Source organism: Staurois parvus, unplaced genomic scaffold, assembly GCF_062004578.1.
Source record: "Staurois parvus isolate SC_StPar_1 unplaced genomic scaffold, SC_StPar_1.0 ptg002988l, whole genome shotgun sequence".
NCBI lineage: Eukaryota > Metazoa > Chordata > Amphibia > Anura > Ranidae > Staurois > Staurois parvus.
The window spans coordinates 5,353-31,367 of NW_028320784.1; the positions used below are offsets into that span (position 1 = coordinate 5,353).

General features: G+C 47.9%; 1 pseudogene; it reads left to right on the plus strand.

Moving 5' to 3' along the window:
• Positions 1 to 15,747: 15,747 nt before the first annotated feature.
• On the plus strand, positions 15,748 to 25,970 carry LOC149428749 (diamine acetyltransferase 1-like; annotated as a pseudogene).
• Positions 25,971 to 26,015: the final 45 nt, after the last annotated feature.

Here is a 26,015-nt window from a genome sequence, read left to right on the forward strand (position 1 = left end):
TGCGGAGAACCGCAGTAGGCGTAACAACCTCCGTGTAGTCGGTCTTCCTGAAGGGGCAGAGGGCAACGATCCTCCTTGATTTACCGAGAACCTCCTTCGTTCCTTGCTGCCTCAAGCCACCTTCTCTAGCTTTTTTGCTGTTGAGAGAGCCCATCAGATGCCAACAGCCTGGGGCCCACCTGGCTCGTCGCCCCGCACCTTTATTTTTTAAGCTGCTAAACTATCGAGATCTGGGGCTGAGGGTGGCCTGGACCCAGGGGGAACTGCGCTATGAGACTCACAAGTTGATGTTGTTTCATGACTACTCGGTGGATACACAACGGCAGCGGTGATCTTTTGATGTTGTCAAGGCCCAACTGTGTGCAAAGGGCCGTGCCTGAGAAGGCAGCTGTTCTGAGAATATGAGGGTCTCCACCAGGTTCTGATAATATGAGGGTCTCCACCAGGTTCCAGTAATATGAGGGTCTCCACCAGGTTCCGGTAATATGAGGGTGTCCAGCAGGTTGTGTTATTATGAGGCTTTCCATCAGGATCTAATATTATGAGGGTCTCCATCAGGTTCCATTGTAGTTAGGGTCTTCATAATGTTTCAGTGTTATGAGGGTTTCTATTAGGTTCCATTATTATGTGGCTCTCCTTCAGATTTAAGTAATATGAGGATGTCCATCAGGGTAAAATTAAAATATGATGAGGATCTCCATCAGGGTCCAATATTTTGAGGGTCTCCATGAGGTTCCAATAGTATGAGGGTCTCCCTTAGGTTCCAGTAATATGAGGCTCTCCACCAGGTTCCGGTAATGTAAGGGTCTCCACCAGGTTCCCGTAATGTGAGGGTCTCCATCAGGTTCCCGTAATGTGAGGGTCTCCACCAGGTTCCAGTAATATGAGGGTCTCCACCAGGTTCCGGTAATATGTGGGTGTCCAGCAGGTTGTGTTATTATTATACAGTATATTATGAGGCTTTCCACCAGGATCTAATAATATGAGGGTCTCCATCAGGTTCCATTGTAGTTAGGGTCTTCATAATGTTTCAGTGTTATGAGGGTCTCTATTAGGTTCCATTATTATGTGGCTCTCCATCAGATTTAAGTAATATGAGGATGTCCATCAGGGTAAAATATGATGAGGATCTCCATCAGGGTCCAATATGATGAGGGTCTCCATGAGGTTCCAATAGTATGAGGGTCTCCATTAGGTTCCAGTAATATGAGGCTCTCCACCAGGTTCTGGTAATGTGAGGGTCTCCACCAGGTTCCGGTAATGTGAGGGTCTCCACCAGGTTCCAGTAATATGAGGGTGTCCAGCAGGTTGTGTTATTATGAGGCTTTCCATCAGGATCTAATATTATGAGGGTCTCCATCAGGTTCCATTATAATTAGGGTCTTTATAATGTTCCAATGTTATGAGAGTATCTATTAGGTTCCATTATTATGTGGCTCTCCACCAGGTTTAAGTAATAGGATGTCCATCAGGGTCCAATATTATGAGGGTCTCCATGAGGTTCCAATAGTATGAGGGTCTCCCTTAGGTTCAAAGAGTTTGGGGGTCTACATCAGGTTCCAATATTATGTGGATTACTATCAAACTGTGTTATTATGAGGCTGTCCATCAGATTTTATTATGAAGATCTCCATTCGGTTCCAATATTGTGAGGATCTCCATCACATTCTAATATTTTGAGGGTCTCCCTCTGTTACAATCAGGGGTCAGGCTCGAAGACCAATTGCTATAGCAGTGGAGAGGCTCACACCTCAACTATGGTATGCTGTTCCCTGCGAAGTTCAAGATGGTGAAACCACATGCTTCTTCACCCTGCCTGAGGAGGCAGCTTCCTGGTTGGAATCCCTACGCCCACAGTGCTGATCTTGCCACCCCACTGGAAGAGTCATCGATCTGCTACCTCTATCCCAGTCCCCATGTTTTTTGAGAGTTTCTAGTTTTTTTTCAAGGTTGCAAGGTACATTTGCTATCTCATGTGGTTCAGGTTATGTATGGTATGAAGCTGATATACTGGTTCTTCTGATGCGTATCCTACGGTTTTGTGTTTTCTTCTGGGATTCAGCCTGGGTGGTCACAACCCTCTTTTTAAACACCTATTTTATGGCGCCCCCTGATCTGAAATGTATCTCCTGGAACGTGCGGGGCCTCAAATCCTCCGTGAAGCGTTCCTTGGTCTTCCAATTTCTCAAATCCTATAATCTACACATTTATATTTTGCAAGAAACCCACTTGACGGGCCGTAGAGTTCTGGGCCTAAAGAGAGCTTGGGTCGGTCACTACTACAATGCCACGTACTCTTCCCATGGCCGAGGAGTTAGTGTCCTTATTCACAAATCATTGCCATTCACTCTCCTCCATCTCAGGCTGGATCCTGAGGGCAAGTAGGTTATGATTCATGCGATGATCAACTCCTTTGAAATGGTAATTGTTGTCTTCTGCCCGTTTTCTGGCTGCCTTGGCCTCGTATCCCACACCCCATGTTCTTCTTGCTGGCGATTTTAACCTCACTCCAGACTCTAGTGTAGACAAATGATATCCTGAATCCAGCGGGGAGTCGGAGTTGGCCAAGTGGGCCGGGCTTTACCAGTTCACAGACGTGTGGAGTTGGAAGAATCCTGAGACTAGGGTCTATAACTGCCACTCGGCCTCAAATAGAACCATTTCTAGAATTGATCTTTGCTGTGTTACACCTCCACTCTTAGTGAGGGTTCAGGAAACCATCCTTCCGTGAGGGATATCTGATCATGCTCTACTTCTCCTTAGCTTGAGTATCTCTGATTTCCCAGGGGAAAAGATTTGGAAATTATCTCGATATTGGGTTACTGACTCTCAGGTAGAACCCTCCATGGGACAGGCACTGGAGCAATACTGGGTCTCTAATGATGTTACTGCTGCGCCTACTACTACTTGGAAGGCTTGTAAGGCTATCCTCAGAGGACAGTACCGTGCCCTGATTGGGGGGCTACAGGTTGGACGACGGTTGGAGGTGGAGTTGGTGGACCGGAGGGTGCAGGAATCTGAATCTTATGTGACTAACCCGGATTCTGTTACTCACCACAGCTTACAACTGGCTGTTAGGGAGACTTCCAGGAAGGTGTTTCTACATCAAAAACAGTGTATTTTCGAACGGGGATAAAAATGCATCCCCCTCCATTTGTCCTCTGAAAATAACGGAGGCCGTGACATCATGTATCCCCTCTATTTGTCCTCTGTTAATATTGTAGGCTGTGAAATTATGTATCCCCTTTATTTGTCCTTTGATAATAACGGAGGCCGTGAAATTTTGTATCTCTTCTATTTGTCCTCTGATAATAATGGAGGCTGTGACATCATATATCCCTTCTTTTTGTCCTCTGGTAATAAAGGAGGCCATAAAATTATGTATCCCCTCTATTTGTCCTCTGATAATAATGGAGGCCGTGACATCATGTATCCCCTCTATTTGTCCTCTGATAATAATGGAGGCCGTGACATCATGTATCCCCTCTATTTGTCCTCTGATAATAATGGAGGCTGTGACATCATGTATCCCCTCTATTTGTCCTCTGATAATAATGGAGGCCGTGACATCATGTATCCCCTCTATTTATAATAATGTAGCCTGAGAAATTGTACCCATTGTAATATCCCTACCCCCAAATGACAGAACCAAATCCACCCAACACTGACATTCCCCAAGCGGAAGTTTTTCCCCCTGCTCCCCCCCCCCACTGACAGAGTCTCCTAACTACTGCCCCCCTCCACTGATAGACCGTCTGTCAGGGATCCGGGTATGACCAGAAATGTGTGGGAACACAGGCGTGGTCAGGGCTGGAGAGGTGGAATGGTCAGGCAGGCCGTATGGGTCTGTAATGCACCGTCTGGCGGTACCTCTAGCAACCCACGGAATAGGATTCCCCAGAGTGCGGAGTCTAAGTCCCAGTCTGCTTGTTCACCAGGGCCCCTGATGGTGGGGATGGACTTGGAGCAGACAGAGACCAGGTCGCGGCCCCTGAGTACACCCACCCGTGGTAGAGGGATCCACCAGAGGTATATTCTGGAGGAGAGCCTGACGTGAAGAGGCGGATGGGTCCGTGCAGGACGGATGGATGGCTGAGCAGAAGCATAGTCAGACAGGCCGGGTCGGTAACGGTGGGGACAGCGCGGTACAAGACAGCAGGCACAGAATAGTCGGGTCAGTCGCCGGGTCAGTAACAGGAGATCAGATCCAATGAGGGTATCCAAGAGAAGTCAGACAGGCCAGGGATCAGGGCAGGAGAAGTCAGCAGAGGTCAGGATCAAAGCAGGGTCAGCAACAAATCAGATAGGCAAATATGCAGGAACACAGGATGCCAGGTACAGGGGCTCATGGGAAACAACCACCAAGGCACTGACTGTAGGCCTGGCCATTGCTTAAATACACCTCCTGCAATCAGCCTCAGGTGATGGCTTGATTGCAGGAGTGAGATTCTGGCTGCTGAGAGCACCCGCTGGCCAGCACTGGTACTGCAGCCCACAAGGCAGGTGAGCCCCAGCACCACCTGTGCTGAGCCCATTCCTGACACCATCACCCCTCAACTAAACTACCCCTGCCCCTGGCTTGATTGCAGGAGTGAGATTCTGGCTGCTGAGAGCACCCGCTGGCCAGCACTGGTACTGCAGCCCACAAGGCAGGTGAGCCCCAGCACCACCTGTGCTGAGCCCATTCCTGATACCATCACCCCTCAACTAACTACCCCTGCCCCTCCAGTGACGAACACTAACTCCCCACCACTAATGCCCCCACTGATTGACTTCCACCCACTTACTACCAACACCTCACTGACAGACCACCCCATCCCCCAAGTAATTAAGCCTTCCACCACTGACAATCTCTCCACCCCCCAACTTCTATCAACTTACACCACCAACTAACGTCTACCACCCACAGACCTCCACCCCCCAAACTACCGATCCCAACCAACCACTGACAAACTTCCACCTCCCAACTACCACTTTGCCCCCCCCACAGATACACCAACACCTCGTCAACAACAGACCCCTCCCCTACCCTAATATGAGTTTTTCCACTAGGTTACGATAATATGAAGGTCTCCACCAGGTTCCAGTAATATGAGGCTTTCCACCAGGTTCCAGTAATATGAGGGTCTCCACCAGGTTCCAGTAATATGAGGGTCTCCACCAGGTTCCGATAATATGAGGGTCTCCACCAGGTTCCGATAATATGAGGGTCTCCACTAGGTTCCGATAATATGAGGGTCTCCACCAGGTTCCATTAATATGAAAGTCTCCAGTAGGTTCCGGTAATATGAGGGTCTCCACCAGGTTCCAGTAATATGAAAGTCTCCACCAGGTTCTGGTAATATGAGGGTCTCCACCAGGTTCCAGTAATATGAGGGTCTCCACCAGGTTCCAGTAATATGAGGGTCTCCACCAGGTTCCAATAATATGAGGGTCTCCTGCAGGTTGTGTTATTATGAGGCTTTCCATTAGGTTCTAATATTATGAGGGTCTCCATCAGGTTCCATTATAATTAGGGTCTTCATAATGTTCCAATGTTGTGAGGGTCTCTATTAGGTTCCATTATTATGTGGCTGTCCATCAGGGTAAAATATGATGAGGATCTCCATCAGGGTCCAATATTATGAGGGTCTCCATCTGGTTCCAATAGTATGAGGGTCTCTCTTAGGTTCAAATAGTTTGAGGGTCTCCATCAGGTTCCAATATTATGTGGATTACTATCAAACTGTGTTATTATGAGGCTGTCCATCAGATTTTGTTGTTATGGGGATCTCCATTAGGTTGCAATAGTGTGAGGATTTCCATCACATTCTAATATTTTGAGGGTCTCCCTCTGTCACGATCAGGGGTCAAGCTCGAAGACCAATTGCTATAGCAGTGGAGAGGCTCACACTGAAACCAGAAGGATAGGTACACAGGCAGGTCACCATGGCGGAGAAGTGGGATCACCCGAGGTGCGGAGTCTAAGTACTAACCGGTGTTCACCAGAGCTCCTAATGGTGGAGATGGATTTTGCTGTGTGTTAGCACCAGGTCGTGGTCCTCAGGATCACCTCACCCGAAGGTGGGCAAACGGAGGTCCAGTAGCGTATTAAGCAGGTAAGGATCAAACAGAAGCGTGGTCGATAAACAAGCCAAGGTCGGTAATGAGCAGTCGGAGGTTGGGATCAGGAAGAAGCGTAGTCAAGAACGAGCCAAGGGTCAATAACGAGTGGTAGCAATTATGGATGACAGCAGAGAAGGCAAGGAGCAAGATACTGGCTGTAGCGCACAATAATCTGGCAAACAGGAAATGCAGAGACATGGCTTATATCAGGAAGTTCATGGGAGGAGCAAGGGGTTCAAGGTTCATGACAGACAAGGTCAAGGCAGAATCATTAAAATAATTGTCAAGCGAACTGTCCAGCATTCCAGGTGGCTCAGCAAGAAGAAACATTGCCACTCACCGCAGACTCTGACCCAGGCTCTGACACCCTCAGGTTTCAATATTATGAAGGTCTCTATCAGATTTCAATACTACATGGGTCACCATCAGGTTCCATTATAAACTGGGTCTCCATAACGTGCCAATATTATGAGGGTCTCCATCAGGGTAAAATATTATGAGGGTCTCCATTAGGTTCAAATCGTTGGGGGGGTCTCCATCTGATCTTGTTATTATGGAGGTCTCTATCAGGTTGTGTTAATATGAGGCTCCCTATGAGGTTCCAGTATTATGAGGGTCTCTAGTAGGTTCAAGTAATATGAGGATCTTCATCAGGGTATAATATGGGGATCTCAATGGGGTCCAATATTATGAGGTTCCCCATTAGGTTCCAATAGTATGAGGGGCTCCATTAGGTTCAAATAGTTTGAGGGTCTCCATCAGATCTTGTTATTATGAAGATCTCCCATCAGGTTGTGTAATTATGAGGCTCTCCATCAGGTTCCAATATCATGAGGAATTCCATCAGGTCTCCATCAATTGTGAACCTGACTGGCTGGAACTATCATGTGTCCGTTGTCCTTCTACAGATTTATTCCCATGGGGCCCCTTCTGTTGGAGTCAGTCACACATCGCAGTAACATATCATGCACAAATTTATGTATTGCATTGCCAGTCACTGTCTATGGTAGCCCAGCGCAATAAGGAAACACACCCGCCGTGCTTCACCGAAAATTGTGCATATCTGAGTTTTCGTCCACAATGCTGTGTTGCCAGCCATTAACATGCAACATAACGCATGGCGATCCGTCTTGGTGTAAGTGCCGCCTCAGTCTATGATCACTGGGATGAATGAGGCACCAGATGCCATCAATCAGTAGTTGATGATCGATGTAGGTCAGCCAGATTTATCCGGGACACCATGGTTCTGGTGAGGACCGCTCGCAACACAAACTGAGCACCCCATAAATAGGTGGCCCAGAGTTTGAGACCCAAGCATTGCTTGAGATGATTGTAGCCACTGCCTGGACCTTGAAGAAGGGAACATACCCCGAAAGCTTGTCCTCAAAATTGTATGTTAGTGCAAATAAAAAAAGTATCACGTCAGTACTCAATTGTTTCTGACCCAAGGATAAAAAGTCTAATGGGAGCGCCAACCCAAAAGTCCCAAATCCTTTCATATTATTGTTTGCCTGTAGCAAGACAACACGGAACAGGCCATGCCTTTCAGGGGATAAAAATTATCTTCTTTCTTCAGGGCTCAGATCTTATACGTAGTTTGGAGGACTCAGAAATAGGTGACCATGGAGTGTACCCAGGATGGATATAATAGCAAAAATGCCACTAAGTCAGGTTACAGGTTTAAAGAGCTCTAATGGCATGAAAACAGTCATGGAAGGACCAGAGACCGATGTTTCGGGAGGGATTTTGGATGAAGGACTGGAAAAAGGAATGCCAGAACAGTGAGGCCTCATGCACAGGGACACATCATACATTACAGGCCTCAGAGATACAGCTGCAGCATAAAGCCACCCAGTGTAATGGTTCTAATATTATGAGGGTCTCCATCAGGTTCTAATATTATGAGGGTCTCCATCAGGTTCTAATATTATGAGGGTCTCCATTAGATTCCAACATTATGAGAATCTCCATCAATCTCTTAATAATTTAAGGGTCTCCATTAGATTTAGTATTATGAAGGTCTCCCATCAGGTTACGATATTATAAGGATCCCTAATAGATTTCAGTATTACAAGGGTCTCCATCAGGTTCCAGCATTGTGAGGGTCTCTACCAGATTCACGTATTATAGGGGTCCCCATCAGGTTCCAACATTATAAGGGTCTCCACTAGGTTCCAATATTATGAGGGTCTCCATCAGGTTCTAATAATTTAACCACTAGCGGGCCACCCAATGTACTGCGGATGGGCAGCAGCTACAGGACTAGCAAAGTACCGGTATGTTGCCATTCTTATGCCAACACGGGGGCGCTGCGGGGGCAACCCTACCCCTGGTAATCAGGACCCCGCTGATCACGTGATCGCTATGCGATCGCAATGACAAAAAAGCTTTTATGAATCAATCTGATTCATAAAAACTTTGCTTATGTTCCTGGAGAGCTGTGATTGGTCCACTGCTCTCACATGACACATGGGGGGCCAATCACAGTACCATGTGACCAGCTGGAGCGAATCACAGATCACTATTATATTGAACTGTCATGAACTTAACCAGGGGCGGACTGATCAATTGGGCAATCAGGCACTGCCCGAGGGCCCGAGGTCTGTAGGGTCCTCATGAGATGCCCTTGGTACCTTTTATAGGCTTTTCTGAGTGTGGGCTATGATACAGGGGCCCCATGATCCCTATTGCCCGGGGCCCCCATGAGTTGTCAGTCCGCCCCTGAACTTAACACATTCATGACAGTTCAAAGCAAGCTTTGCATTGCGGAGCAATGATCTTCATTGTTAATGCAATGCAAAGTGTAGAAAAAAAAAAAAAAACCCTGATCGCCCCCCCAGAGTAGTACAACATTACTATGGTAACATTGCGCTACTCCGATGAAAGTATTTTTATTAAAAAATAGTAAAAAAAAGAAAAAATAATGTTTAAAAAAAAATTCAAAAACATTTCTCTCAATAATTTTTTATTTTTTTTAAACTACTTGCTGCCCGCCCACCAACAATGTGTGGGCGAGCGGCGGCTGTGGGCAAAGCGACGTAATCTTACGTTGCTTTCTATTTCCGGGTGTGCGTGCGCCCCCCCCAGCTGCCCCCTATGACGTCCAGGGACAGAAGAACGAACACGGCGCTGAGTTAAAGCACTACAATTTACACGCACACGTTAGATTAGCACATTTAACCCTTTGATCGCCCCGTCACCCGGCCAGTGCCATTAGTACAGTGTCAGTATATAGACTTTTTCACTGATCCCTGTATTACTGCCACTAGTGACATCAGATAGCGTCAAGGTCAGTTAGTGCCCCTCCCCGCCAGGGTCAGATAGCGTGAGATTGCCCGCACACTATCGCATTCTTGCTATAGGTCGCTTATCACCCCCATTACTAGTATAGTATTTGTACGGATCAATATATTCATCACAAACTGAACTATACTAGTGCCCCCTTGGTATAGTGTCCTCAAAAAAATGCAGTGTTAGCAGGATCAGCCCTGTTCCCTGCCAGCACTAGCGTTTAGCCCCTACGCTGTTTTTCATGGAAGATTTGTACCAATTGATCTTTTTTTGGGCCTAACCCTCAACATGGGGGTTACAGAAAAGAATGAATGGCGGCCATATTGGTCCACAGACCCAATTCATCGTACGCCTGTCTCTGTTACATATATGCCCAACATGGACCAGCAATGTACTGGTACGTCGCTGGACTTTGAGTGGTTATACCGGAATGATACCTGCAGCTACAGCCATCACGGAATCTAGTGGAGACCCTTAAATTAGTAAGAAATACCTAAAGTACCCAGGATGGATAATATGAAAGTCTCCACCAGGTTCTGGTAATATGAGTGTCTCCACCAGGTTCTGGTAATATGAGTGTCTCCACCAGGTTCTGGTAATATGAGTGTCTCCACCAGGTTCCAATAATATGAGGGTCTCCACCAGGTTCCAATAATATGAGGGTCTCCACCAGGTTCCGGTAATATGAGGGTCTCCACCAGGTTCCGGTAATATGAGGGTCTCCACCAGGTTCCAGTAATAGGAGGGTCTCCACCAGGTTCCGGTAATATGAGGGTCTCCACCAGGTTCCGGTAATATGAGGGTCTCCACCAGGTTCCGGTAATATGAGGGTCTCCACCAGGTTCCGGTAATATGAGGGTCTCCACCAGGTTCCGATAATATGAGGGTCTCCACCAGGTTCCGGTAATATGAGGGTCTCCACCAGGTTGTGTTATTATGAGGCTTTCCATCAGGGTCTAATCTTATGAGAGTCTCCGTCAGGTTCTAATACTGTGAGGGTCTCCAACAGGTTCCATTATAATTAAGGTCTTCATAATGTGCCATTGTTATTAGGGTCTCTATTAGGTTCCATTATTATGTGGCTCTCCATCAGGTTTAAGTAATATGAGGATGTCCATCAGGGTAAAATATGATGAGGATCTTTATCAGGGTCCAATATTATGAGGGTCTCCATGAGGTTCCAATAGTATGAGGGTCTCCCTTAGGTTCTGCTGTTTTTCACGGAAGATTTGTACCAATTGATCGTGGGCCAAAGCAATTTGTACGCACAATAGATTGCCTCCCAACCAAATTCAGCTCTTGCCAGACAATCCGCATGGAAACCTACGAAGGTTTCTGAATTTAAAACTTTATTGGGGGCCTAACCCTCAACATGGGCATTACAAAAAAGACTGAATGGTGGCCATATTGGTCCACAGACCCGATTCATCATACGCCCGTGTCTGTTACATATATCCCCTTCCCTTCGGAGACTAGGCCGCAGGGCAGTATTCCAACATGATAACGACCCCAAACACACCTCCAAGACCATCATTGCCTTGCTAAAGAAGCTGAGGGTAAAGGTGATGGACTGGCCAAGCATGTCTCCAGACCTGAACCCTATTGAGCATCTGTGGGGCGTCCTCAAACGGAAGGTGGAGGAGCGCAAGATCTCTAACATCCACCAGCTGCATGATGACGTCATGGAGTAGTGGAAGAGGACTTCAATGGCAACCTGTAAAAGCTCTGGTGAACTCCATGCCCAAGAGGGTTAAGGCAGTGCTGGAAAATAATGGCGGCCACACAAAATATTGACACTTTGTGCCCAATTTGGACCTTGTCACTTAGGGGCGGAGTCACTTTTGTTGCCAGCAGTTTAGACATTAATGGCGGTGTGATGAGTGATTTTGAGGGGACAGCAAATTTCCATGTTATACAAGCTGTACACTGACTACGTCACATTGTAGCAAAGTGTCATTTCTTCAGTGTTGTCACATGAAAAGAGAGAATCAAATATTGACACAAATGTGAGGGGGGAGGGGCTCACTTCTTGGAGATGCCATATATATATATATATATATATATATATATATATATATATATATATATATATATATATATATATATATATAGCACAGTAGTAAAGTGGTTAAACTATTAAAGGGAGGAATGCTGCCCCGTTGTTGTGTCAGTAGATGAAATGGTGCCCCCTTGTTGTGTCAGTAGAAGAAATGGTGCCCCCTTGTTGTGTCAGTAGAAGAAATGGTGCCCGTTGTTGTGTCAGTAGAAGAAATGGTGCCCGTTGTTGTGTCAGTAGAAGAAATGGTGCCCATTGTTGTGTCAGTAGAAGAAATGGTGCCCCGTTGTTGTGTCAGTAGAAGAAATGGTGCCCTTGTTGTGTCAGTAGAAGAAATGGTGCCTGTTGTTGTGTCAGTAGAAGAAATGGTGCCCGTTGTTGTGTCAGTAGAAGAAATGGTGCCCCGTTGTTGTGTCAGTAGAAGAAATGGTGCCCGTTGTTGTGTCAGTAGAAGAAATGGTGCCCCGTTGTGTCAGTAGAAGAAATGGTGCCCCCTTGTTGTGTCAGTAGAAGAAATGGTGCCCATTGTTGTGTCAGTAGAAGAAATGGTGCCCCGTTGTTGTGTCATTAGAAGAAATGGTGCCCCGTTGATGTGTCAGTAGAAGAAATGGTGCCCCGTTGTTGTGTCAGTAGAAGAAATAGTACCCCGTTGTTGTGTCTGTAGAAGAAATGGTGCCCGTTGTTGTGTCAGTAGAAGAAATGGTGCCCCGTTGTTGTGTCAGTAGAAGAAATAGTACCCCGTTGTTGTGTCAGTAGAAGAAATGGTGCCTGTTGTTGTGTCAGTAGAAGAAATGGTGCCCGTTGTTGTGTCAGTAGAAGAAATGGTGCCCGTTGTTGTGTCAGTAGAAGAAATGGTGCCCCATTGTTGTGTCTGTAGAAGAAATGGTGCCCCATTGTGTCTGTAGAAGAAATGGTGTCCCGTTGTGTCAGTAGAAGAAATGGTGCCCCGTTGTTGTGTCAGTAGAAGAAATGTGCCCCGTTGTTGTGTCAGTAGAAGAAATGGTGCCCCATTGTGTCTGTAGAAGAAATGGTGCCCCGATGTTGTGTCAGTAGATGAAATGGTGCCCGTTGTTGTGTCAGTAGAAGAAATGCTGCCCCGTTGTTGTGTCAGTAGATGAAATGGTGCCCGTTGTTGTGTCAGTAGAAGAAATGGTGCCCCGTTGTTGTGTCAGTAGAAGAAATGGTGCCCGTTGTTGTGTCAGTAGAAGAAATGGTGCCCCGTTGTTGTGTCAGTAGAAGAAATGGTGCCCCGTTGTTGTGTCAGTAGAAGAAATGGTGCCCGTTGTTGTGTCAGTAGAAGAAATGGTGCCCGTTGTTGTGTCAGTAGAAGAAATGGTGCCCCGTTGTTGTGTCTGTAGAAGAAATGGTGCCCCGTTGTTGTGTCAGTAGAAGAAATGGTGCCCCGTTGTTGTGTCAGTAGAAGAAATGGTGCCCCGTTGTTGTGTCAGTAGAAGAAATGTGCCCCGTTGTTGTGTCAGTAGAAGAAATGGTGCCCCATTGTGTCTGTAGAAGAAATGGTGCCCCGATGTTGTGTCAGTAGATGAAATGGTGCCCGTTGTTGTGTCAGTAGAAGAAATGCTGCCCCGTTGTTGTGTCAGTAGAAGAAATGGTGCCCGTTGTTGTGTCAGTAGAAGAAATGGTGCCCCGTTGTTGTGTCAGTAGAAGAAATGGTGCCCCGTTGTTGTGTCTGTAGAAGAAATGGTGCCCCGTTGTTGTGTCTGTAGAAGAAATGGTGCCCCGTTGTTGTGTCAGTAGAAGAAATGGTGCCCCGTTGTTGTGTCAGTAGAAGAAATGGTGCCCCGTTGTTGTGTCAGTAGAAGAAATGGTGCCCCGTTGTTGTGTCAGTAGAAGAAATGGTGCCCCGTTGTTGTGTCAGTAGAAGAAATGGTGCCCATTGTTGTGTCAGTAGAAGAAATGGTGCCCCATTGTTGTGTCAGTAGAAGAAATGGTGCCCCGTTGTTGTGTCAGTAGATGAAATGGTGCCCCTTGTTGTGTCAGTAGAAGAAATGGTGCCCTTGTTGTGTCAGTAGAAGAAATGGTGCCCATTGTTGTGTCAGTAGAAGAAATGGTGCCCCGTTGTTGTGTCAGTAGAAGAAATGGTGCCCCGTTGTTGTGTCTGTAGAAGAAATGGTGCCCCGTTGTTGTGTCAGTAGAAGAAATGGTGCCCGTTGTGTCAGTAAAAGAAATGGTGCCCGTTGTGTCAGTAAAAGAAATGGTACCCCGTTGTTGTGTCAGTAGAAGAAATGGTGCCCCATTGTGTCAGTAAAAGAAATGGTGCCCCGTTGTTGTGTCAGTAGAAGACATGGTGCCCGTTGTTGTGTCAGTAGAAGAAATGGTGCCCGTTGTTGTGTCAGTAGAAGAAATGGTGCCCTGTTGTTGTGTCAGTAGAAGAAATGGTGCCCCGTTGTTGTGTCAGTAGAAGAAATGGTGCCCGTTGTTGTGTCAGTAGAAGAAATAGTGCCCGTTATTGTGTCAGTAGAAGAAATAGTACCCCATTGTTGTGTCAGTAGAAGAAATGGTGCCCCGTTGTTGTGTCAGTAGAAGAAATGGTGCCCCATTGTGTCAGTAAAAGAAATGGTGCCCCGTTGTTGTGTCAATAGAAGAAATGGTGCCCGTTGTTGTGTCAGTAGAAGAAATGGTGCCCCGTTGTTGTGTCAGTAGAAGAAATGGTGCCCATTGTTGTGTCAGTAGAAGAAATGGTGCCCTTGTTGTGTCAGTAGAAGAAATGGTGCCCGTTGTTGTGTCAGTAGAAGAAATGGTGCCCGTTGTTGTGTCAGTAGAAGAAATGGTGCCCCGTTGTTGTGTCAGTAGAAGAAAGGGTGCCCCCTTGTTGTGTCTGTAGAAGAAATGGGGCCCCGTTGTTGTGTCAGTAAAACAAATGGTGCCCCTTGTTGTGTCAGTAGAAGAAATGGTGCCCCATTGTTGTGTCAGTAGAAGAAATGGTGCCCCATTGTTGTTTCAGTAGAAGAAATGGTGCCCCATTGTTGTTTCAGTAGAAGAAATGGTGCCCATTGTTCTGTCTGTAGAAGAAATGGTGTCCCATTGTTGTGTCAGTAAAAGAAATGGTGCCCCGTTGTTGTGTCAGTAGAAGAAATGGTGCCCCGTTGTTGTGTCAGTAGAATAAATGGTGCCCCATTGTTGTGTCAGTAGAAGAAATGGTGCCCCTTGTTGTGTCAGTAGAAGAAATGGTGCCCCGTTGTGTCAGTAAAAGAAATGGTGCCCCGTTGTGTCTGTAGAAGAAATGGTGCCCCGTTGTTGTGTCAGTAGAAGAAATGGTGCCCCGTTGTTGTGTCTGTAGAAGAAATGGTGCCCCGTTGTTGTGTCAGTAGAAGAAATGGTGCCCCGTTGTTGTGTCAGTAGAAGAAATGGTGCCCCGTTGTTGTGTCTGTAGAAGAAATGGTGCCCCGTTGTTGTGTCAGTAGAAGAAATGGTGCCCCGTTGTTGTGTCTGTAGAAGAAATGGTGCGCTGTTGTTGTGTCAGTAGAAGAAATGGTGCCCCCTTGTTGTGTCAGTAGAAGAAATGGTGCCCCGTTGTTGTGTCTGTAGAAGAAATGGTGCCCCGTTGTTGTGTCAGTAGAAGAAATGGTGCCCCGTTGTTGTGTCTGTAGAAGAAATGGTGCCCCGTTGTTGTGTCAGTAGAAGAAATGGTGCCCCGTTGTTGTGTCAGTAGAAGAAATGGTGCCCCGTTGTTGTGTCAGTAGAAGAAATGGTGCCCCGTTGTTGTGTCAGCAGAAGAAATGGTGCCCCGTTGTTGTGTCAGCAGAAGAAATGGTGCCCCGTTGTTGTGTCAGTAGAAGAAATGGTGCCCCGTTGTTGTGTCAGTAGAAGAAATGGTGCCCCGTTGTTGTGTCAGTAGAAGAAATGGTGCCCGTTGCGTCAGTAGAAGAAATGGTGCCCCGTTGTTGTGTCAGTAGAAGAAATGGTGCCCGTTGTTGTGTCAGTAGAAGAAATAGTACCCCATTGTTGTGTCAGTAGAAGAAATGGTGCCCCGTTGTTGTGTCAGTAGAAGAAATGGTGCCCCGTTGTTGTGTCAGTAGAAGAAATGGTGCCCCGTTGTTGTGTCAGTAGAAGAAATGGTGCCCCGTTGTTGTGTCAGTAAAAGAAATGGTGCCCCGTTGTTGTGTCAGTAGAAGAAATGGTGCCCCATTGTGTCAGTAAAAGAAATGGTGCCCCGTTGTTGTGTCAGTAGAAGACATGGTGCCCCGTTGTTGTGTCAGTAGAAGAAATGGTGCCCCGTTGTTGTGTCAGTAGAAGAAATGGTGCCCAGCGTGAGCTCCATACATACAATGTGATTCTTATTCCAGGAACTGGCGGAATATGAGACCATGCTGGACGCCTTGCATCTGACAGAGAAGGGTGAGATCAGAAATTGGAACACGAGGAGGGAGACTTCTCCATATTTGTTATTGATAACTTCCCAGATTCTTCTATTTCTATTTCACAGACCTGCTGGAGGACGGGTTTGGGGAGCGCCCCTTCTTTCATTGTTCCATTGCAGCACTAACGCCAGAGAAGGACGGTGACGGTAAGTTCCCATCAGTCGGAATATTCCATACATTGGGCCAGTGCTGGGCAGGACGGGAAAAACCAACCCGGGTCAGGTCAGCTCTATACATTCCAATGGTTTGCAAAACGTTCCTTCAGCCCTTCTTCTGGTCTGTAGGTAACAAGATGGGCCTTGATGGTGCACCTGTGGATGAGAGGTCAGTATGCGGCTCTTCCTCTAATAGGATCCGATGGCGAGTTCCAGTGCTAGAATAGTGAGCACAGCACCCTGCCATGGTTCTAGATGTGCACCTCTGCCATGGTTCTAGATGTGCAGCACCTCTGCCATGGTTCTAGATTTGCACCTATGCCGTGGTTCTAGATGTGCACCTCTGCCGTGGTTCTAGATGTGCACCTCTGCCGTGGTTCTAGATGTGCACCTCTGCCGTGGTTCTAGATGTGCAGCACCTCTGCCATGGTTCTAGATTTGCACCTCTGCAGTGGTTCTAGATATGCACCTCTGCCATGGTTCTAGATGTGCAGCACCCTGCCATGGTTCTAGATGTGCAGCACCCTGCCGTGGTTCTAGATGTGCAGCACCCTGCCGTGGTTCTAGATGTGCAACACCCTGCCATTGTTCTAGATGTGCAGCACCTCTGCAAACATTGCACCCGGGAGGAAACCTGGACTTGGGTTCATTCAGAGGACGCTGCAGGGGTTGTCTGGAACTCGGGTAGTGTTGTAATACAGAACAGGGGACCTCTGACCCATATGTAGAGGTGCACTTCCCTATCCATGTAACCCCCAGCCTCCCTGTAGATGTGCATACCCCATGCATGTAACCCCCAGCCTCCCTGTAGATGTGCACACCCCATGCATGTACCCCCGACCTTCCTGTAGACGTGCACACCCCGTGCATGTAACCCCTGGCCTCCCTGTAGATGTGCAAACCCCATGCATGTAACCCCTGGTCTTCCTATAGATGTGCACACCCCATGCATGTAACCCCTGGTCTTCCTATAGATGTGCACACCCCATGCATGTAACCCCTGGTCTTCCTATAGATGTGCACACCCCATGCATATAACCACCGGCCTTCCTGTAGATGTGCATACCCCATGCATGTAACCCCCAGCCTCTCTGTAGATGTGCACCTCCCTATCCATGTAACCCCCAGCCTCTCTGTAGATGTGCACACCCCATGCATGTACCCCCGGCCTCCCTGTAGACGTGCACACCCCGTGCCTGTAACCCCCCGGCCTTCATATAGATGTGCACACCCCATGCATCTAACCCCAGCCTTCCTGTAGATGTGCACATCCCTTGCATGTATCCCCCGGCCTTCCGGTAGATGTGCATACCCCATGCATGTATCCCCCAGCCTCCCTGTAGATGTGCATACCTCATGCATGTACCCCCGGTCTTCCTGTAGCTGTGCACACCCCATGAATGTAACCCCTGGTCTTCCTGTAGATGTGCACACCCCATGCATGTATCCACCAGCCTCCCTGTAGATGTGCACACTCCATGCATATAACCCCTGGCCTCCCTGTAGATGTGCATACCTCATGCATGTAATCCCCAGCCTTCATATAGATGTGCACACCCAATGCATGTACCCCCGGCCTGCCAGGGTACAGGGGACCTCTGACCCATATGTAGAGGTGCACCTCCCTATCCATGTAACCCCTGGCCTCCCTGTAGATGTGCACATCCCATGCATGTAACCCCTGGACTTCCTGTAGATATGCATACCACATGCATGCAACCCCCGGCCTTCATATAGATGTGCACACCCCATGCATGCAAAACCCCCGGCCTTCATATAGATGTGCACACCCCATGCATGTAACCCCCGGCCTCCCTGCACATGTGGACACTCCATGCATGTAATCCCAGCCTATCCATAGATGTGCACACTCCATGCAGGTATCTGGCCAATGAACTCAGATCAGTAAATAGGACATCAGTGAACAATAAGCACAGAGACTCAGAAACGGCATCTCTAGGTCTGAAATAATGAAAACAGAACGGTTGTAATATAAATGCTCTGTGATCTCCGATTGGTCTGTCCATTATAATTCCAGGTGAAGGCGAAAGGATCGGATTCGCCATGTACTATTACACACGAGACGTGGGAGGGGAGGAGCCTCTACCTGGAGGATTTCTTTGTTATGGAGCTTTATCGGGGTGAGCACTACGACTTTCTATGATTGGATTTCCAGCTTTATCAGACTGAACTTTACTTACCATCTTCTGTCAGGGCTGGGAGTCGGATCCGAGATACTGAGGAGGATCAACCAGGTGAGATCATTTACTAACACACAACCAAGAGGGATCTACACATACATACTCTATATTGCCCCAGGTATTGGTCGGCCGGCCTTTCCACACACATGACCTTTAATGGCCCCCCAGTCTTAGTCCGTAGGGTTCAATATTGGGTTGGCCCCGCCCTTTCCACACACATGACCTTTAATGGCCCCCCAGTCTTAGTCCGTAGGGTTCAATATTGAGTTGGCCCCGCCCTTTCCATGCACATGACCTTTAATGGCCCCTCCCAGTCTTAGTCTGTAGGGTTCAATATTGAGTTGGCCCCGCCCTTTCCACACACATGGCCTTTAATGTTCCCCCAGTCTTAGTCTGTAGGGTTCAATATTGAGTTGGCCCCGCCCTTTGCAGCTATAACAGCTTCAACTCTTCTGGGAAGGCCCCCCACAAGGTTTAGGAGGGTGTCTATGGGAAGGTTGGACCATTCTTCCAGAAGCACATTTGTCAGGTCAGGCACTGATGTCGGGGGAGGAGGCCTGGCTCACAGTCTCCGCTCTAATTCATCCCAAAGGTGTTCTATGGGGTTGAGGTCAGGACTCTGTGCAGGACAGTCAAGTTCCTCCACCCCAAACTGGCTCCTCCATGTCTTTATGGACCTTGCTTTGTGCACTGGTGCGCAGTCATGTTGAAACAGGAAGGGGCCATCCCCAAACTCCTCCCACAAAGTTGGGAGCATGAAATTGTCCAAAATGTCACCTTAAGAGTTCCCTTCACTGGAACTAGGGGGCCAAGCCCAACCCCTGAGGAACACCCCCACACCATAATCCCCCCTCCACCAAACTTTACACTTGGCACAATGCAGTCTAGCAAGTGCCGTTCTCCTGGAAACCGCCAAACACAGACACGTCCATCGAATTGCCAGAGAAGCGTGATTGGTCACTCCAGAGAACACGTCTCCCCTGCTCTAGAGTCCAGTGGCGGCGTGCTTTACACCACGGCATCTGATGCTTTGCATTGCCCTTGGTGATGGAAGGCTTGGATGCAGCTGCTCGGCCATGGAAACCCATTCCATGAAGCTCTCTACACACTGTTGTTGGGCTCATCTGAAGGCCACACCAAGTTTGGAGGTCTTTAGCTTATGACTCTGCAGACAGTTGGTGACTTCTGCGCACTGTGCGCTTCAGCATGCGCTGACCCCGCCCTGTCATGTGACGTGGCCTACCACTTGGTGGCTGAGTGGCTGTTGTTCCCAGTTGCTTCCACTTTGTTATAATCCCACTAACAGTTGAGCGTGGAATATTTAGTAGCCAGGAAATGTCACGGATGGACTTATTGCCCAGGTGGCCACCTATCACGGGACCACGCTTGGAGTCACTGAGCTCCTGAGAGCGACCCATTCTTTCACCAATGTTTGTAGAAGCCGTCTGCATGCCTAGGGGATGGATTGTATACACCTGTGTCCATGGAGGGGATTGGAACACCTAAATCACATGATTGGGAGGGGATTGGAGCACCTGAATCACATGATTGGGAGGGGATTGGAACACCTGGATCATGTTTGGGAGGGGATTGGAACACCCGAATCACATGATTGGGAGGGGATTGGAGCACCCGAATTACATGATTGGGAGGGGATTGGAACACCTGGATCACGATTGGAAGGGGATTGGAACACCCGAATCACATGATTGGGAGGGGATTGGAGCACCCGAATTACATGATTGGGAGGGGATTGGAACACCCGAATCACATGATTGGGAGAGGATTGGAACACCCGAATCACATGATTGGGAGGGGATTGGAGCACCCGAATTACATGATTGGGAGGGGATTGGAACACCTGGATCACATGATTGGGAGGGCAGGGACAATGCTTTTCGCAATATAGTGTATACATAACCTAGAGGGGTCTACACATACATACATAGAACTTAGAGGGGTCTACACATACATACATAGAACTTAGAGGGGTCTACACATACATACATAGAACTTAGAGGGGTCTACACATACATACATAGAACTTAAAGGGGTCTACACATAGAACTTAGAGGGGTCTACACATACATACATAGAACCTACAGGGGTCTACACATACATACATAGAACTTAAAGGGGTCTACACATACATACATAGAACTTAAAGGGGTCTACACATACATACATAGAACCTACAGGGGTCTACATATACATACATAGAACTTAGAGGGGTCTACACATACATACATAGAACCTACAGGGGTCTACACATACATACATAGAACTTAGAGGGGTCTACACATACATACATACATAGAACCTACAGGGGTCTACACATACATACATAGAACTTAAAGGGGTCTACACATACATACATAGAACTTAAAGAGGTCTACACATACATACATAGAACTTAAAGAGGTCTACACATACATACATAGAACCTACAGGGGTCTACACATACATACATAGAACTTAGAGGGGTCTACACATACATACATAGAACCTACAGGGGTCTACACATACATACATAGAACCTACAGGGGTCTACACATACATACATAGAACTTAGAGGGGTCTACACATACATACATAGAACTTAGAGGGGTCTACACATACATACATACAACCTACAGGGGTCTACACATACATACATAGAACCTACAGGGGTCTACACATACATACAGTCATGGCCGAAATTGTTGGCACCCTTGATATTTCTCCAGGAAATCATGTATTTCTCACGAAACGTATTGCATTAACACATGTTTTGCTATACACATGTTTATTCCCTTTGTGTGTATTGGGACAAAACAAAAAAAGGGAGGAAAGAAAGCAAATTCGACATAATGTCACACAAACCTCCAAAAATGGGCTGGACAAAAGTATTGGCACCCTTTCACAACTGCGGATAAATAAGAATGTTACAAGCATGTGATGCTCCTGTAAACTCACCTGGGGCAAGTAACAGGTGTGGGCAATATAGAAATCACACCTGAAAGCAGATAAAAAGGAGAGACGTTCACTTAACCTTTGCATTGTGTGTCTGTCTGTGCCACACTAAGCATGGACAACAGAAAGAGGAGACGAGAACTGTCTGAGGACCTGAGAACCAAAATTGTGGCAAAATATCAACAATCTCAAGGTTACAAGTCCATCTCCAGAGAACTAGATTTGCCTTTGTCCACAGTGCGCAACATTATCAAGAAGTTTGCAACCCATGGCACTGTAGCTAATCTCCCTGGTCGTGGACGGATGAGGAAAATTGATGAAAGATTGCAACGCAGAATAGTCCGGATGGTGGATAAGCAGCCCCAAACATGTTCCAAAGACATTCAAGCTGTCCTGCAGGCTCAGGGAGCATCAGTGTCAGCGCGAACTATCCGTCGACATTTAAATGAAATGAAACGCTATGGCAGGAGACCCAGGAGGACCCCACTGCTGACACAGAGACATAAAAAAGCAAGACTACAGTTTGCCAAAATGTACTTGAGTAAGCCAAAAGCCTTCTGGGAAAACGTCTTGTGGACAGATGAGACCAAGATAGAGCTTTTCGGTAAAGCACATCATTCTACTGTTTACCGAAAACGGAATGAGGCCTACAAAGAACAAAACACAGTACCTACGGTAAAATATGGTGGAGGTTCAATGATGTTTTGGGGTTGTTTTGCTGCCTCTGGCACTGGGTGCCTTGACTGTGTGCAAGGCATCATGAAATCTGAGGATTACCAAAGGATTTTGGGTCGCACTGTAGGGCCCAGTGTCAGAAAGCTGGGTTTGCGTCCAAGATCCTGGGTCTTCCAGCAGGACAATGACCCCAAACATACGTCAAAAAGCACTCAGAAATGGATGGCAAAGAAGCGCTGGAGAGTTCTGAAGTGGCCAGCAATGAGCCCAGATCTAAATCCCATTGAACACCTGTGGAGAGATCTTAAAATTGCTGTTGGGAAAAGGTGTCCTTCCAATAAGAGAGACCTGGAGCTGTTTGCAAAGGAAGAGTGGTCCAAAATTCCGGGTGAGAGGTGTCAGAAGCTTATTGATGGTTATAGGAAGCGACTGATTTCAGTTATGTTTTCCAAAGGGTGTGCAACCAAATATTAAGTTAAGGGTGCCAATACTTTTGTCCAGCCCATTTTTGGGGTTTTGTGTGACATTATGTCATATTTGCTTTTCTGCCTCTGTTTTATATTTGTTCCAATACATACAAAGGGAATAAACATGTGTATAGCAAAACATGTGTTAATGCAATACCTTTTTTGTGTGAAATACTTGATTTTCAGGAAAAATATCAAGGGTGCCAACAATTTCGGCCATGACTGTACATAGAACCTACAGGGGTCTACACATACATACATAGAACCTACAGGGGTCTACACATACATACATAGAACTTAGAGGGGTCTACACATACATACATAGAACTTAGAGGGGTCTACACATACATACATAGAACTTAGAGGGGTCTACACATATGTACCATTTTTCTCAACCCCAGCCAAAACCTTTGGATGCCATGCAGCTAAAACTTGTATTGCCTTTTTATGGTGGTCTGTGTCCCCGTAACATGTAAATTGGTTCCAAAAGGTTTTTCACTTTCATGCATTTCCTGCATTAAGGTATAAAAAGCCCCCCTACCTGTTCTACCCACCCCCGTCTCTAAACACTCTCCTGGCTCCTGTCACTGCTCCCCTCACTTCCTGGTCCCACGGGAGACACTGAGGGCACAGGGAGTCAAGGCTCTTGCTGCTGTCGGTCAAACTCCTCTGAGAGTGGGTGGCTCAATGATGCTGTGTGTGTCTATGGACTCACACACCCTGACTGCAGCACACGTCCATGGGGGCCTCTTTAGCCCCCGCATTGCTATGGAGGCACCCAGAAGAGGGGAAGGAGACAGCGCTGGTGGGGCTCTGCAAGAAGAGGAGGTAAGGGGTGGCTTGGTGCAAAATCATTGCACAGAGCAGGGAAGTAGAACATGTTTGTTTTAATCCAACAAGTTGGCACTTTGTATCACTTTGGGTGGTTTTTCCGTCACGTATGGAACACACGGTATACCACGAGGTCCTAACGTTTCTGCTGACATGCAAAGAAGACAATCGTTACATCACAGCATTCTGTTGGGGGAATTGTTGGTTTATAAAACAAATTTTTTAAACTTGAGCTCCTCCCCCACATATCCCGCTGGCCTATCCTGACTCATTGTTCCCCAGGCCCCACCCCCTAGGAGACATAAAACTGGAGCACACAGAATCTGGTGCGGCTCTGCATAGAAACCAATCAGCTTCCAGGTTTTACTGCCAGAGCTTCATTGAACAAGCTGAAGTCAGAAGCCGATTGGCTCCCATGTACAGCTGCACCAGATTCTGAGAGCTCCAGTTTTAGTAAATCTCCCCCAATAGTGTCCATATAGGCCGATGGGAGCTGCAAGGCTTGTATTGTGAACCTTCTATCGCCAGGAAGCCATCTTGTCCCGCTGTCACTCCATGACTTTCATCATACTGGAGTGGAACCCGGGGGGGGGTCCATCGAATGTTATGAGAGACGAGGAGCGATCGACCTGTCAGATCAGGAGGGATGGCATCTATTTTTGCTTCTCTGAAGACAACCTGAGGTCATCACAGAGGACAAGGGGGCGCTCCTTACGTCTGGAGGAAAAGAAATGTCATCCCCAAACACGGAAAGGTTTCTTCACAGTAAGAGCTGTGAGAATATGGAATAGACCCCCTCCAGAGTTGGTTGTGGCCAGCTCAGTGGATTGCTGTAGGAAAGTCCTGGATTCTTTCTTGGATACACAGAATATAACTGGATATAACATTTATAGGGAACGTTGATCCAGGGAATATCTGATTGCCTCTCGGGGGGACCAGGAAGGAATTTTTCCCCTTCAGGAGCAAATTGGATCGTGCTTTGCCGGGGATTTCGCCTTCCTCTGGATCAACTGTGGGTGTAGGATTATAACTTCTTTTTTTTTTAAAGGTTGAACTGGATGGACTTTTGTCTTTTTTCAGCCAGACTAACTATGTAACCTGAAACGCCTGGCTGGAGGGGCCCCAGGGTCATTGAGGGGTTCAAGATCGAACCGGAGTATTAAGAGGAAACATCCGGGGTAGTCGCCCACCACGCCCCAGCATGCAGCGCAATGTAATATGAAAGAAATAAACATCTGCTGTAAACCCAACAACCATTCTGGGATTGTCACAGCTCTTCAAATCCTGAATATTGGAGACACATCTGATGGGGGAGGGGGATGCACTGCAAGAGGTCTGAACGGGACCTTCATCACAATAGATAATTACTAGATATATTTAAATCCTCCCTCTGGCCTCCCTTCAGTCTTGCAGAGATGTACCAGCTCCTCCCCTTCAGTCTTGCAGAGATGTACCGGCTCCTCCCCTCCAGTCTCGCACAGGGGTACCGCCTCCTCCTCTCGCACAAGCGTACCAGCTCCTCCCCTTCAGGCTTGCACAGGCGTACCGGCTCCTCCCCTTCAGTCCCGCACAAGCGTACCGGCTCCTCCCCTTCAGTCCCGCACAGGCGTACCGGCTCCTCCCCTCCAGTCTTGCACAGACGTACCGGCTCCTCCCCTTCAGTCTTGCACAGGCGTACCGGCTCCTCCCCTTCAGTCTTGCACAGGCGTACCGGCTCCTCCCCTTCAGTCTTGCACAGGCGTACCGGCTCCTCCCCTTCAGTCCCGCACAGGCGTACCGTCTCCTCCCCTCCAGTCTTGCACAGGCGTACCGGCTCCTCCCCTTCAGTCTTGCACAGGCGTACCGGCTCCTCCCCTTCAGTCTTGCACAGGCGTACCGGTTCCTCCCCTTCAGTCTTGCACAGGCGTATCGACTCCTCCGCTTCAGTCTTGCACAGTCGTACCGGCTCCTCCCCTTCAGTCTTGCACAGGTGTACCGGCTCCTCCCCTTCAGTCTTGCACAGGTGTATCGACTCCTCCCCTTCAGTCTTGCACAGTTGTACCGGCTCCTCCCCTTCAGTCTTGCACAGGCGTATCGGCTCCTCCCCTTGTCTTGCACAGGCGTACCAGCTCCTCCCCTTCAGTCTTGCACAGGCGTACCGGCTCCTCCCCTTCAGTCTTGCACAGGCGTACCGGCTCCTCCCCTTCAGTCTTGCACAGGCGTACCGGCTCCTCCCCTTCTGTCTTGCACAGGCGTTCCGGCTCCTCCCCTTCTGTCTTGCACAGGCGTTCCAGCTCCTCCCCTTCTGTCTTGCACAGATGTTCCGGCTCCTCCCCTTCTGTTATGCACAGATGTACCGGCTCCTCCTGTCCTGGCTTCCTCTGATGTCACTGCACACTGGGAGATTCTCACAATGTGCATTAGAAGCTGCAGCCAGTCAGATAGAGCTCCGCCTCCTTTCCTGGCTATAGGAGGTTTAGCATCATCTAGCCCTTTCCTCCTCGGCCTGACTGTTCCTGGCCTCCCCCCTTTAATTCATTGGATTTTAGTTCTTTCAATCATGGAGGCTCAGCGTCACATGTGGGGTTCACCTTAGATGGGTTGTATGTAAATACATCCCACCTAGGTACGCCCAACTCCTCCTCCAGACTGACACCAACAGCCCAAAGTAGTCTGATATTTGCATAACTCCTCCCACTGCTTGCATCAGGACTGAGGGCTCTTGAGGCCGGGTGCTGGGATGTTTTTAGAAAGCGACGTACAGCCCCTCCCACCAGCCAATGATGGGTAAATCAGCTGCGGATGTGAAGCAGAAGATCAGACTACAGAAATCTTCCTCCGATCTTCTCCCATTGACAGAGATTATAATTGCAGAGTAAACCTCCACCAATCCCAGCACTCCTCCAGCAGGACAGGACACCGGC